The sequence below is a fragment of the Halictus rubicundus genome, chromosome 11, assembly GCF_050948215.1.
Source record: "Halictus rubicundus isolate RS-2024b chromosome 11, iyHalRubi1_principal, whole genome shotgun sequence".
Classification (NCBI taxonomy): domain Eukaryota; kingdom Metazoa; phylum Arthropoda; class Insecta; order Hymenoptera; family Halictidae; genus Halictus; species Halictus rubicundus.
The window spans coordinates 13,630,470-13,644,430 of NC_135159.1; the positions used below are offsets into that span (position 1 = coordinate 13,630,470).

A 13,961-nucleotide genomic window follows, 5' to 3' on the forward strand; every position below is an offset into this window, starting at 1 on the left:
CGCACGTTAATCTATGCGAATAAAAACGGCCGGCAGACAGAGAGAACAGGTCTGGAGGGCGCTACAGCGCAACTACGGGGAACCCTAAGTCCCGGCTAAACACAGCCGAATGTCTATAACTCTCGGAACTCGTCCGTCTCGAATTAACCTCTCTCAATTAAGACAATGGTCCCCAGGTTCCCCGGACATCCTCTTCTCATCGAAGCGAGAATGGAGGACCTAAAAGGAAGGATCTCAGAGGTTCTCAGGCCAGCCTCCATCCCCCTGGCTGCTCGGGCGAATGTATATTTATTTAAAACTCGAGGATTCGACAGTGGAGGACTTCGGTCAAGAGATTGCTAGCTTTGGGTCTGGCTTGTTGGATGGATGTTAAGCAAGTGAAACGGGAAACTTTCGCCATTAGGCGAGTTATTATTCCCCCCGATGACCCGCGAATTTTTATACGTCCAGCAACAAGGTATTACCTTAACCCCCTAAGACCAAAAATAATTAAAAATCAATACACTGGGCTATTGATGCAATTGCAGTGATCTTGAAAGTGATCAATTTTCATCTGAATAAATATTTTAAAAATAGGGGCACCCCAATAAAAATACTGATCTGTGCTATATTCGGTCACCAGATGGCTAGACACATTCTAGATTAATTTTTCAATGCATAGGCGAGTTGTGCAGTATCGAAATAAATATTTAAAAAGTACGAATCTGTGCTATGTTGAGGTAACATTTAGCTATTGGCGTTTCAGATTAATTTTGCAACGCATAGACGTAGCCTGCAGTTCAGTTCGGAGAAATGGTAGATGACTGCGGAGGGTCAACAGTTGCGGGTTTGGATGACTGCGAATTTTCCATTCGCCTAAAACCATGGTATCGATCAGGACAGAGAACCAGCTGCGAACGGAGCAACACGATGTCACGGAATGCGGGGACGCTCGGAAAACGCGATACAGGAATGCAGGAGCGAGCACCGGAAGGAGAAACGTCGATACGCCTCTCGTTCCCTTTCAGCGATTGCTTCGTCTCGAAGGAGTACTCTCGCTTTCACGGAAGACGATGGGGCTTATCGATTAATCGGTAGCCGGCCAGACAGAGAGAACTTGAAGTGCCTGCGACTTCGGAATCGAGCCGCCAGTCGATCCGGATACGTTTATCTTCGCGCGAACGTCCCCGGGAATTTAATTGCGAAAGAAATCATCCGGCAGGAGATTGATCGTTCCGGCAAGGAAATATGGGGAATGACTAAATGAAGAGGTGGTGGCAGCTCTGTGACGTCGACGCATCGAGATATTACAGCACCGAGTGTTGTAAGTCAGTTCGATGACTTACAACAACTTAATGCGTTGTACAACAAAGTTGTTTCTACAGATGTTCAAATGGTATCCTGGGGTCATCGTGGTATCACGATGTGGTGTACATGACTTCTTTACAAGTGCAGGCGTTTAGGAGATTTACAAGTCAGGTGTCATTTTTTAAATGGAACTGTACACGTGTTTATACACCAATCAATGCTGCTTTCTATTCTCCACAAAAATGTATTATGCATGTCGAAACATGATTAGTTTAGCAGATATTGTAATGCAAATATCCTGGGTCTTCATCAATCAGTCAGGTAGCTACCTGGTGACCCGGAGGGTGTGGATGCTGGTAGCTCAGGACGTTAAAGAATATTTTCATTAAAATTCTTGGCTCTTCTGACTTTTCAGATTCATTCAACAGCCCGGCCATGGTCAAGGAAAATCAATCCTGAAGTCAGTCAAGAAGCTACCAGGTGATCCTCAGGGTCTCTGCGTGGTGTCGGTGGATGCACATTTCCCAACAAAATTCGCCGTATGCTGGGTCACGTCTCGGAGACACACTGCCATGATTCCTGTCCCTCGATTCTTCATCCTCCCCGCCCCTAACTCCTCCGGAGAGAGACAGAGTCACTCTCATCAACGACGAGCCCTCGAATCGGCATGCGCCTCGGTGGCTACGCAGCTCTGTTTCGCCCATCCCTCCTTGCCGTACCCGGCTTTCGGCGGGTACATTATGCAATGAGGGTACTCGTCGAGCCAAGGGTGCTTTTCGCCGGTAAGACCCGTGAGGGTGTCTAAGGTCGCCCCAACCTCCCCCTCCCCCCCTACCACCCCTGACTCGAAAACATTTCTTGCTCGCTGAGTAACGGTCTGTTAAAAGTTAGATTAGTCTAAGTAGCCTAAAAGCTCTAATGACTGAATGACAAAGAGAAAAACGTCTCCGGGGAGACGAAGGATGCCTCCAGACGAGACGAATGAGGGTAAGTAGTTCTTTACTATGATTTGGGTCAGCGACCCGTCCGCCGTTTTGTCAGTTCGCTGATATTTTCAAGAAATACAACAGCCTCCACCTCGACTTCTTCATTGACGTTTTCGACGATTACCTCGGGATTCTGGGAACTGTTTTGCAACTGCGACAAAGAGGACTGTTCGCGCGGGGGCCCCGGCGAACTTCACGTCTTTTCTGCATTCATCCTCGCAACTTGGTTCTACCTTGGCCAGGCAGAACCGTAGGAACCTAGAATCCTTGAGAGAAATGACAGTGCACCACTCGGTGGGAAATTCGGGTTATCAATCTCAAAAATTGGTGGGACACAACGGAAAAGATAGAGGCGACACCAAACTCTATGTAGACCAACATCCATGTCACGTTTGAGTAAGCTTTTTACTATTTAATGTAATTACGGTCGAGTCTTTGCCTGATACAGACCTAATCAGCCTGCGATCGAGGCCGGTCATTGACCTAACTCTGTCCTAGATTTACCATACATTCAGCGTAGTCCTAAATTATACATTGCCGATAACGTACACGTAACAGAGACCTAACACACAGGTACGCTACCTGGCAGACTCACGGTAGACCCAGGATTAATTTTCTCGAATCCCTTGACCATGGTTAGCCATGGACGAATTTCGTGAGTCAAAGGAGTCAAGAATTTTAACGAATTTACTCTTCAACGTCCCTAGCCTTGGAAAGGTATCCACGCACTTAGCTACCCCGGTCCGTCGAACATTGCTGACATTCTGTGTCCCTCGAACACTTCAAAGGGTCCAACCGGGCAAAACAGGAAAAAAATGATAACCACGCAATAATATCCGCGACGTGATCAAGCACGTAGGAAATTTCGCTGTGGAAGCAATAGACGAGCCAAAGAACGCCCGCCGGAAAGAACGAACCGTGGAGGACCTCCTGCTTTAATCATTCTTCTGGAATTCGAGCCTTGTCAGAGGGTACACGAAAAAGGGGACGTCCTTGTTCCTAGATCACCATGCTTCGGTGAACAGGAGACGTTAAGATTGGGGGATCAGCTATCAAACTTATATCCCGTCTTAATATTGGAGGTACTTTGGGGTCAACCCTTCTTCCAATCAGACGACTGTCATCTATTAATCTGCCATTTATTACACTGTCCTTTATTACAACACCTGGGAATGTCTAATTTAGGCTTGATCTAACATACAACTGGTTTGATATTGCGGGACAGACCTGGTCCTAATTCTGATGTGGTCCAATTAGGATTGGGGCAGTTTTCTTTGAAGATACCAGTGGGGGAAAGTTAGGTTCTGTCCAGGTCCTAGAAAGGCTGGAAGAGACCTAGGCTATGGCTAGGTTAGGGATGGAGAATAGTCAGATGCATGACCCACGTAGTCTTAATTCTGATGTGGTCCAATTAGGAGTAGGGCAGTCTTCTTTGAAGATACCAGTGGGGGAAAGTTAGGTTCTGTCCAGGTTCTAGAAAGGCTGGAAGAGACCTAGACTATGACTAGGTTAGGAATGGAGAATAGTCAGGTGCATAACCCATGTAGTCCTAATTCTGATGTGGTCCAATTAGGAGTAGGGCAGTTTTCTTTGGAGATACCAGTGGGGGATCGTTAGGTTCTCTCCAGGTCCTAGAAGGGCTGGAAAGGACCTAGGCTATGGCTAGGTTAGGGATGGAGAATAGTCATATGCATGACCCACGTAGTCTTAATTCTGATTAAGCTCTGTTTCTGAAGAGCTTCTGTTTCGAGAATGTCACCGGACCTGATGCACCCTGAAGGGCACCAGTTTTTCCTAGGTTATCGCAATTTTCGTTGCCAGGTGCATCTTTCGTGGCCTCGCTTTTTAAACGTTCCTCAGCAATTTGATCAAGCTCTCGCGACTCCATGGCAACCAGAGGAGATCAACAAAATTGCAGCCTATCAAGCGATCAAGAATAGTCACCAATTTACGTCTGGAGATCGTTCAAAGTCTTTCAATGTCCCCGCCGCTTAATGGCCGGTAATAAATGGAAAAAGCCGCAGATATCCATCATACTTACCCCCCACCCCCACCCCACCCCCACCCCGGTTGGAAAAAGGTGTGCCGTTAAGAACGGCTGACGGTCTGTCGCGAGTAACGGTAACGACGCGTGGTTGATTCATAAGTGGAGAAGAAAACGGAATGAAAACAGTGGTGCGATGGAGGGAGGGGGCAAGGGGCATGATGAGGAGTAGGAGAGACAGTGGAGGACACGTTGCTCAGTGGTAGCTGGCTGCCGCTCTGCGAAACGGAGTCACGAGTGGAGGGGCCGTAAAAAAATTTCCCCTGAATCATCCCCGGGGCCGGAGTTTCGCAACAACTCTCGTTACGACGTCACCCCTGCCCTAAAACCCGGGGATCGTCTGCGTGAGCCAGCAGACGTTCCCGTTGTTATTGCGACGCGGGAGTAAAAATAACGCGCGCTGTACGTTCGCCGGTCGTCGGGAGTTGCAGGCCGACGACGGACACCCCTGTTTAACCGTTGCGGGGGCCATTTTAGGGAAATTTTAGGGTCGATTCGAGGCCCCGATAACAGAATCTAATTGCACACTTGCGGCGAAAGTCGCCCACCAACTGAAAGCAACGGGACCAACTCTCGGGGACGGTCCCGGCCAACTTGAAACGGATCGTCGGCCATTCCTTTTTACGCGGGTCGTTTAATTTATTTAATGTTGCGGGGAGCTGAGGGGATCTAAATTTCGACTAACCTAGGTTCAAGGATAGATCTCGGTTCAAGCTAGCCTCAATATTAGGAACCCCGTTAGCTCCAGTGTAAATTAAAAATATAATTCTCGATATATGTCCACAACACGGGTCTTGCCAGCGACATTTATCGTCCAGGCCTTGGCGACATATTTAGAGAAATCACTGTACTGGGTTCAAGGTTAGGCGTGGCCGAAGTTGAAGATTTTTCGATCGAGTTTCGTTTTATTCCAGAGCCTGGGAAAGAAGTAGAATCGCGGGAAATACAAAAAAAGAAGTTGGAGAGCTCCTAATTGAAAGTCGATACCGAACGGCAAGCGTAAACTTCGATTTCCATATTGGACAGGTACTGGGCGCGGAGTTTAAAGCGGCAATTTAAATTATTTCGCATAAGCCGTTGCTGCGTTCACGGGGAATTTGTCATGAGCTGGCGCAGCGAATTCGATGTAATCAAGATACACAATTCCATTTCAATAAATGGATCACATGATAATGTTGTCGTGTAAACGAGCGGGAATACAGACCCGGTCTGCGTCACGGGAGCGTGCGACGTGCATTATACACGATGTGCCGAGGCTTGACGAGTGATAAAAGCGACTTTGATAGAAATTCTGTCAGCGAGAATCATGTTTCATTGTCGCGTAAATGAACACTCGGTTCTTCCCGTGTTTTAAGAGATCCTCTGATTATTCTAGCAACAATTCAGTTAACTAAATTAAACCGGCGATATGCAATTTGATAACTTACCAAGAGAGAATAGTTTAAACGCAGCTTCAACCCCCTACGTTGGTCAGGGGGGTACGTACCGCGAAAAATCAGATTTTCAGTTTTTAGTCGACTTTCCCAACTTTAATTGTTGGTAAAATTTTTTAAAAAATCTGATACGTAGCAGTTATCATGGTGCATGTCAGAGAATTTTTTCAAATTTTTTGGTTGAAAATTCTGGTCGCAGAAAATTGTAAAATATTTCAACAAACGTGGAGTTTTTCAAAGAAGCTTAAAAATTATATTATTTCTGTGTTCCCGAGGGTGAAAATAATTTTTAATCTCCAGTTGTACTATCTCTAAATAATTCAGGTAAATCTAGGGATTTTCAGGACACAATAGAATAGTCCTCAATACAGCGCAGAGAATTCAATATTAAAAATGGTAAAAGCGAGAGGGGCCAATCGTAAAAACAGTGGTATTTTATAAAAAAAAATCAATATTTCAAGCTGAAAATTTTTCTGTAGAATATTGAAACCACCGTCAAAGTATAGAAAAGGTTTCATTAATCTACCCCTAATCGTTTTGATATTAAAAATTCTAAAAGTTGCGAAAACTTTTAAATGCACGCTCGAGAGTATCAGACGCGTGTAGAAGAAGTTTCAAAAAAATGTATCTTTAATTCCCAATTTCCGATAACCAATCTTTTCAGACAGAGTATTGCTCTCTAATAAACGTTTACCGCGGGGAGAGCATAATTATCCCTGCGCGTCCCTTCCAGCGTGTAGCAAAGCCTGCGAAAGAAAGGAAGTTAACGTAGCTTCCAGTGAATCGTCTAAATGAATGGATTCCCGGGGCAAGCCAACGCTCGCGAATTAAAATAATTCTCCAAATTAAAATCTTTATTACGCGGATCTCAAACGCGACCGGCGCGCGCAGACAGCGGCGGCCGGGGCCGGTCTCGGCGAAATTATTTCAAAATTAGAGATAAAAGTGATTTAGACAGAGAGGGTTAATTATCCGTGGCCCGTAAAATGGAAACCTTTCTGAATTCATCGCCGCTTTATTTACTTCCTCCAAAGAAACACAGACTCGCACACGCCTACGGGTTCTTCCTCCTGCTTTTGCACCCACCCCCCGCCCCTTTCACCTTCTTCTGCGCGTTCCACGTTTACGTGGATGGGAAAGAATATAATTTCAGAACCGGCGGGGATGGGAGACCGATTAAACGGCCGTTAAAGGGAAATGAATTTTAAACACGATTTCTGCACGACCAAAGGAACGCGTGTGAGCTCATTTTATGCAAACGTACAATTCCAGGCGAGTACTGCAAACTCGCTAAAACACTTGAGCGAATGATCGATTATGCTCGCAATCCATGCCGACGTAGCACTGCAACCACCAGTCGAATTGGCTGGTACACTATTTTTTCATTTCATTAATAAAAATTTAAAAGTGCATTCTTTTATGTTGAAAATGAAGAAAAGAGAGTAAATAGAAACTGGAACCTGGAACTGCAGTAGAAACTAATAATTAAAAAGTGAATGAAACTGTGTTTTTTAAAAAAATATCTGCTCGGAATTGACAGTCTGGTGGTTCGAATAGTCGCTCCGGGAAGAATTGGCAGTGGCAGGCACAATCACAGCCGGAAAAAAGGACTGAAGGTTAATTACCATCAGCAGAAGCGTTCAGTCAACTAGTGCACGATCAGGATCAAGTTACACGGTCGTGCAACTCGCATAATTGCTATCACCAGGATTGCTGCATTGTTAAACGTGTGCGCATAGACAGTTAACGAGTACCCTAATTATTGGTATTCCACCTGACGGCCTGTACGTCTAACAATACGCAATAGTGAGTGTTACGTATCCATCATGTCCATCGTGCACTCTAAATTTTACCCGTGTCATAAGGCTCAGCCATTTTCTAGAAAACAAGACGGAAATTCATATTCTGGAGTACCTGCAGCACGTTACTGTGCATTTTGAAAATGGACTACTTTTTTGAGAAGGAGTGATTTATAACAATTTTTTTGCTCAACATATAAGTCACAACCCTAAATAAGAATTGATTTGAAATTTTTACGATTTTTGTCAATGTTGTACTTCGTGAAAAAATGTATTCTTTAATCTGAAAATTATTTTATACATTCCTGAAAACACTATCCAAGTCGAGTAAAAATTTCATAAATTTTCCTTGGGCCGTTTCGATATTAAAAATTCTGAAAGCCGCTTATCTCTTAGTCAATTCGATAAAAAAGACCCCTCATAAAAATTGTTATATCTTCTGAAAAATTTTCTGTTTTAAGCTGAAAATTAGTCTATACATTCTTGAAGGCACTGTTCAAGTCGAGGAAAAATTTCATAAATTTTCCCTGGGTCCATTTCGACATTAAAAATTCTGAAAGCCGGGTATCTCTTAGTCAATTCGATAAAAAAGACCCTCATAAAAATTACTATATCTTCCGAAAAAATCGATATTTTAAGCTGAAATTTTTTTCACGAACTCCTCGATATATCGATATATCCCCCGCGATTACGTTCAGAAAAAATCACCGCGGATTTGCAAGGGCGTGCCTCTCCCAAAATAAATGGAATGAATAAGAATCAGCAACCCGACTGCATCCCGTGGATCCCGCGGTTGTGTAGACAGTGGGCGGTTTCAAAGCCGGCAAAGGAGACAGGCTGATTAAACGTCGGTCGAAGGGGAAATGAATTTTAAACGCGATTCTCATAAACCGCGGCGTGGATGCGCGGCGGTGAATGGTAGCCGGAAATGATCGCGGGGCCGCGCCCCTATGGAACCTCGAAAACCGTGGCCGCTTTCACGCGGCAAGGAATCGGTCGAAGCGTTGTCGACCCGCTTAGGGTTCTTCGGCGAAATTGATTTAGAGGTCCCGGGCGATTAAACAACGCGGCCGAAAACTCGCAACAAAAGTCAACGGGTGGCGCGGCCGTTTTATTAACACGATATCTCGACAGATATGAGTTTGAAAGCTATTATATAAGCTCGGGAATGCGCGCGGGCGCGCAAACCCACTCTCTTTCTCTGTCTAGCGCGCCACCCCCGCGTTCTGCTGAAGTTTTAACCATTGTTTCGCTCGTTACGAGGTTTCAGCAGTTGCTCTCACGAAGTTCACCCCCTCTACAAACCTCACCCTCACCCTCACTCTCGTTCTCTCTCTTTCTCCACCGAACTACCCCCGGCTCTGCTGGAAAAGTTGAAACAATTCCGCGCTGCGGCCAGATAAAACCGCGAAAAACGGACGAAAATTGCCCGGAAAAATAAATGCCGGGTCCGGGGAGCGTTGAGCCACGCCACGGAACACGTTTCACTGATCGCGGGGGCGAACTATTAATCGTTACGCCCTCGGAAGCCGCCTCTTGGCCCCAAAGGACACTGTACACGCTCGCCTTGATACGACCTGCGACCCGCCGATTGTTTCCTACAGGCCGACTCACGGTACCCGTGCAGATTCTCCCTTTTCTGCCATTTTTAATCCGGGGTAACTACCCCCTTCAAAAAATGACGATTGGAACATTTCGTAAAGGTATTCGGAAAGGTGAAGGAAAAGAAAAGAATTTCGCCTCTATGGGTTTTCACATATTTTCTATGTAACGACCTTTAATGACCTTGAAATGACCTTGAAGTGATCTCGACCAATCTCGAACGATTTTCGAAGAGCAACGTACGACTAAATTCGCCTCCGGAAAGCATGAATTGCTTAAATGTGGATTTTTTTAATTTGTTGGAAAAATGCAAAACAGTGGGAAAAGTGCATAGCTTTACTCACCACTTGTAACACTGCACTAGAATTCTGTCGAGGTATCCTCTCCTTCCGGGAATCACCGCATTGTATACACCAGGTGGCAAATTCTGTAACAAATAATAATAAACACGTAATAATATAGTCTCAGTATTTAACATTTTTTTTTTTTATAAAACGTGCAGCAGCTATTTTATTTCACAAATGCATTTAAATACACTGTAATAGTCAACGATATTTACTGCAAGATGTAATTGAATTTTTATTCAATTAGTACAGTCTGATTAGTCCAGCAACAACGTTGAAACGGTTTTCCAGCAGTTGGTGGAATTAAATTAAATGGTGCGCGAAATAGTTTTCGCTATTTGCAGTGCAGCACAGTGCTAAAAAGCTGATAGCATCGGCCCACATTCGTTCCGATATTTGATGATCGGTTGGAGCCAGGGGAAAATCGAATACGAATCGTATTTCCCGCGTTTAGGTCCGGAAGGAACCTCGACGCTAGTTCGCATACAAGTTACAGTGTATACGGTCAGTGCTCGGACGTGTATCTATGTTTAAGCACTTTCAATTTCCGTTAAGGGACCATGGGAATAAATATGTCTGCCAGCACTTCGCAAAACGGTAAATTATGCTGATCCCAAATACATTGCTCCCTGCAGAGCTTGCATGATTACGAAATCATTTTTGGGGGAACTGTGTCGACAAACTCGAAAAATTGTGTTCGTTCAAACGTGTGCAGATTGTTCACAAATTACCGCGAGAATTTATACGAAAACAGTGAAGAAATGTTTGTACATTAATCTACAGAAATCGGGACGAATTAAAACTATAATGGCATTGTTAATAACTCAGACAGGGTCTTATAAAAGAATAAATTAAACCATTGGCACACAGCAATGATTAAAAAATAATTGCAGGCATTTATAATAAAATACATTTTTAAAATTTAATTATCAACAGGTTAGTCAAGATCCAAAAGATAAATTAAAACATGTTTGAAAGTATTTATAGAACAGTGCATTTTTGTGAATCGATCAACAGGAACAGAAAGGGAGCAACAATTTGATTATGTTGTCGGTTGAGCAACGGTGCAGGCTAAATAAATTACAACGGTTAGGTATCGATGCGAGTCAGTGAGCATTGTTTGCAGTGGACTTTGCGCCACCCTTACAGGACCAGTCGGTACAGCTATCTGAATTGAATAGGTATCGGACGAAACAGCGGGATTGCGATATATGTGCAGTGCCGCGACAAATCCTAGCTCGAGGATACGATATTCTCGGGAAGACGGAAAGATTTTGTGGACATCAGTACACAAGCGGGCTCGGAATCGACACATGCCCGTGAGAAACTGTGCATTCGAGGAACGGAAACCTCGAAGTTGATTCTTCGGTGTAATATCTGCAGTCTGGTCGGCAAACAAACTTGTCTATGCTTTCTCGCGCGGGATTGTCGGGCTCTCATACTACTTTCAGCATTTACTTTACCCTTTTCGTTCGGAATATTCGATCAGATTGTCACAAAAATAAAAACTTACTGAATTAGTCGATCATCCGACTTCCCCTTCACATTATCCAATATTAAAATCTTCGAAACGCCCTAATATTTCATATATATTTAAATGAGACCCTGCAATAATGTTTAACATTCGAATTTGTTTATAAAAGAATAAATGTGAATATTTTGAAAATGAGATTCCATTATAAAATGGTCCAACGACATCTGGGCCACCCTGTAGATTGTCCCAATTTTGAAATAAACAGAATGATAATAATTCTTTTTCTGAGTGCACGAGGGGATAAAACATATGGTGAAATTAATTTCGGACAGCTGGAGGATTTATGATACGACCAGTAGAATTAAAATAAAAATATTGTTATGACGTATTATGACCGTGTTAGATTTATGATTTATGGAAAAATCGAAACAAATGAAAACAGTCTCTCTTTTTGCATGTCGAAATAAACTGCACGCGGAGGGAGGAAGAGAGAGAGAATTCTTCGCTCGGAATTGAGCACACAAGCAGCGCAAATACGGTTATGTTATTTAGGGCGTACCGTTTGCATGAAAGTCTCATACTGTGGAATTATTGTTTGACTATCGTTCGCGTGGAGCGGCAGATAAAACTACGCGTAATGTCCGTCCGTAAAAGATTCACGGAGCGAACACGATCGGTCCCAAGGAACCCGTAGAGGCAGAAAAACCGCCCTCGCAGGAGGCGATCTTTTAAACGCAAAACGCACTGGTGGAACGAGTGTAAAACAAACCGTGTCATAAAATGTGCACCCGAAGATGTTGCTCGGATCAGATAAAAGCGATAGCGCTCTGCAGCTCTGAATATTTCACTCAACAAATCGTGAACTGTTCCCGTTCAACTGAATCCGAATCAATAACGCATCCTGCTGCTGTCAAGCTTCTATCCTGACTCGTTCCAGCCGAGTTCGTGCACTTTATAACCCCCTAAGTTGGGAGCTTTGCAGTTAGGACCCCCGAAGCCTGGAGCTTTATGGGTGGGACTTCTGAAGTTAGGACCACTTAAGTTGAGACCTCTGAAGTTAGGACCACATCAAGTTAGGACCACATCAAGTTAGGACCGCATCAGGTTAGGACTCACTCAAGTTACAATCCCACAAATTAGAACTCCCTGAAGTTAGGACCCCTCAAGTTAGGAACCCTTAAATTAGGATCTCATCAAGTTAGGACCCCTCAAGTGGGGATCACATCAAGTTAGGACCCCCTCAAGTCAGGACCCCATAAATTAGGACCCCGCAAGTTAGGACCTCTCGAGTTAGGACCCCTCAAGTTAGAACCCATCAAGTTAGGACCCCTTAAATTAGGATCTCATCAAGTTAGGACCCCTCAAGTGGGGATCACATCAAGTTCGGACCCCTCAAGTTACGACCCCCTCAAGTCAGGACCCCTCAAATTAGGACCCCTCAAGTTAGGATTCCACAAATTAGAACTCATTCAAGTTAGGACCCCCGCAAGTTAGGACCTCTCAAGTTAGGCCTCCTCAAGTTAGGACCTCTCAAGTTAGGACCCCTTAAGTTAGAACCCATCAAGTTAGGACCCTCCCCAAGTTTGAACCCTCTCCTGTTTGGATCCTAAACTGAGGCTTTCTGAGTAAGGACCCTTTGAGTTTTCAAAGTAGAAAAATCGTCTTCTTCTCAAAGATCAAATTTCTCAAAAATGACGACAGATCTCGAGAAGCGGTTTCCAGATCTCCAATTAGCACGGAAAACCACGCAACCTCCACCTGGTGGCTACAAAGTTCGAGAAGAATCTTTAATTTCCTGGACCAGCGTTATCGATCGGGAAGGACGTCCACTTGGATCCCTCGCCAACTTTATATCCCGATCGCGCTGTCAAGGTATCCGGTAGCAAGTACGGTGTCCCAGGAGCCGTGTCTGAGGGATGACCGTCGCAGGGGACAATCCTTTAAACGCGAAAGATGGCGTGTGCGCGCTCGGACCTAGCAGCGTATCCTCGTGCGCGGGCAAAAAGGCTGCAGGCCTGGAGGCGTTTGGCAAACGAGAGGCCGGAGAGAACGAGGCGCAGGAATCGTGTGTCTGGTCGGTGGGCACCGCTCCTACGATCCTCGGACGTTGAAATTGATGGCAAGGACAGAAGTTTAGTGGCCGCCTATATATCCTCGCGGAAGGAGCCCGTGTGCCAGTGCCGGTGCCACCACACCATAGGTAGGAGAAAAAGGGTGGAAATAGGGGAACACGCCGGAGGAGCAGCAGGCACCAGAAGAGGTTGTGCGCTCTCCCTCAAGTCTGAAGGCTTGTAACGTTGGTAACCGAGCCACCGTGGCTGGAGGATGGTTCGATGGACAGGGGAAACGACGGAGGAGGCAGAGGAGAAGCTGGAGGGAATAGTGGGAGGGCCTCGGTGGAGGAGGAGGGAAAAGGGACCCGGGCGAAATGGGGAGGAAAGTCGTGGTCGATGCTCGGTCATCGAGAAAAACTCCTGCCCCTCTCCCTCCTCGTTCTGCTATTTCACTCTCCAAGCCTCTCTCTCTCACTACCTCCCTCTCTGTCGATCTGGCTGCCTCTGTTCGCGGTAATCCCGAATGTCTATGGGTGTTCGCGTCCGTGTGCGCAAAAAGAGGAACGCGGAATCGGCTACTCCGTGGAAGGGCCGGAGATCTTAAATCGTCGTCGCATGAAATCGTCCTTGAAAGCACTCGCCATCTCAAGAACCGATCCCGATGTGGACAGACGGTTCCCGAGGATCAGGCTCTGCCCGGTGAATATACATTCGTAATTCTTTGTAGACGTCTCGTACTATCCGCGGATCCGATGAACCTGAATGTTATTCAATACGTTCGGTCTGCGCGATGCTACCGCTGCTAATATCCTTCTGGATAGGGATTTGGGGGACGAGTTTTGCGGTGGTTTCGATGTGTCTGTGAGGGTATGTGAATGTTCACAGTTGGTCGATAAATTATTTCTGTTGTCTACAGTTGTTTTATTCTGGTGGAAGTT

The 13,961-nt window shown here is 45.2% G+C and overlaps 1 protein-coding gene across 1 annotated transcript in view; it reads right to left on the reverse strand.

The window, feature by feature from the left end:
* The window catches only part of LOC143359116 (uncharacterized), a 312,532-nt gene that overhangs the window by 186,209 nt on the left and 112,362 nt on the right, over window positions 1–13,961 (reverse strand). Inside the window, exon 4 of the mRNA XM_076796832.1 lies at window positions 9,496–9,578. The gene's annotated coding sequence lies outside the window, so the exon portion shown is untranslated. The remainder of the gene's footprint in view (window positions 1–9,495; window positions 9,579–13,961) is intronic.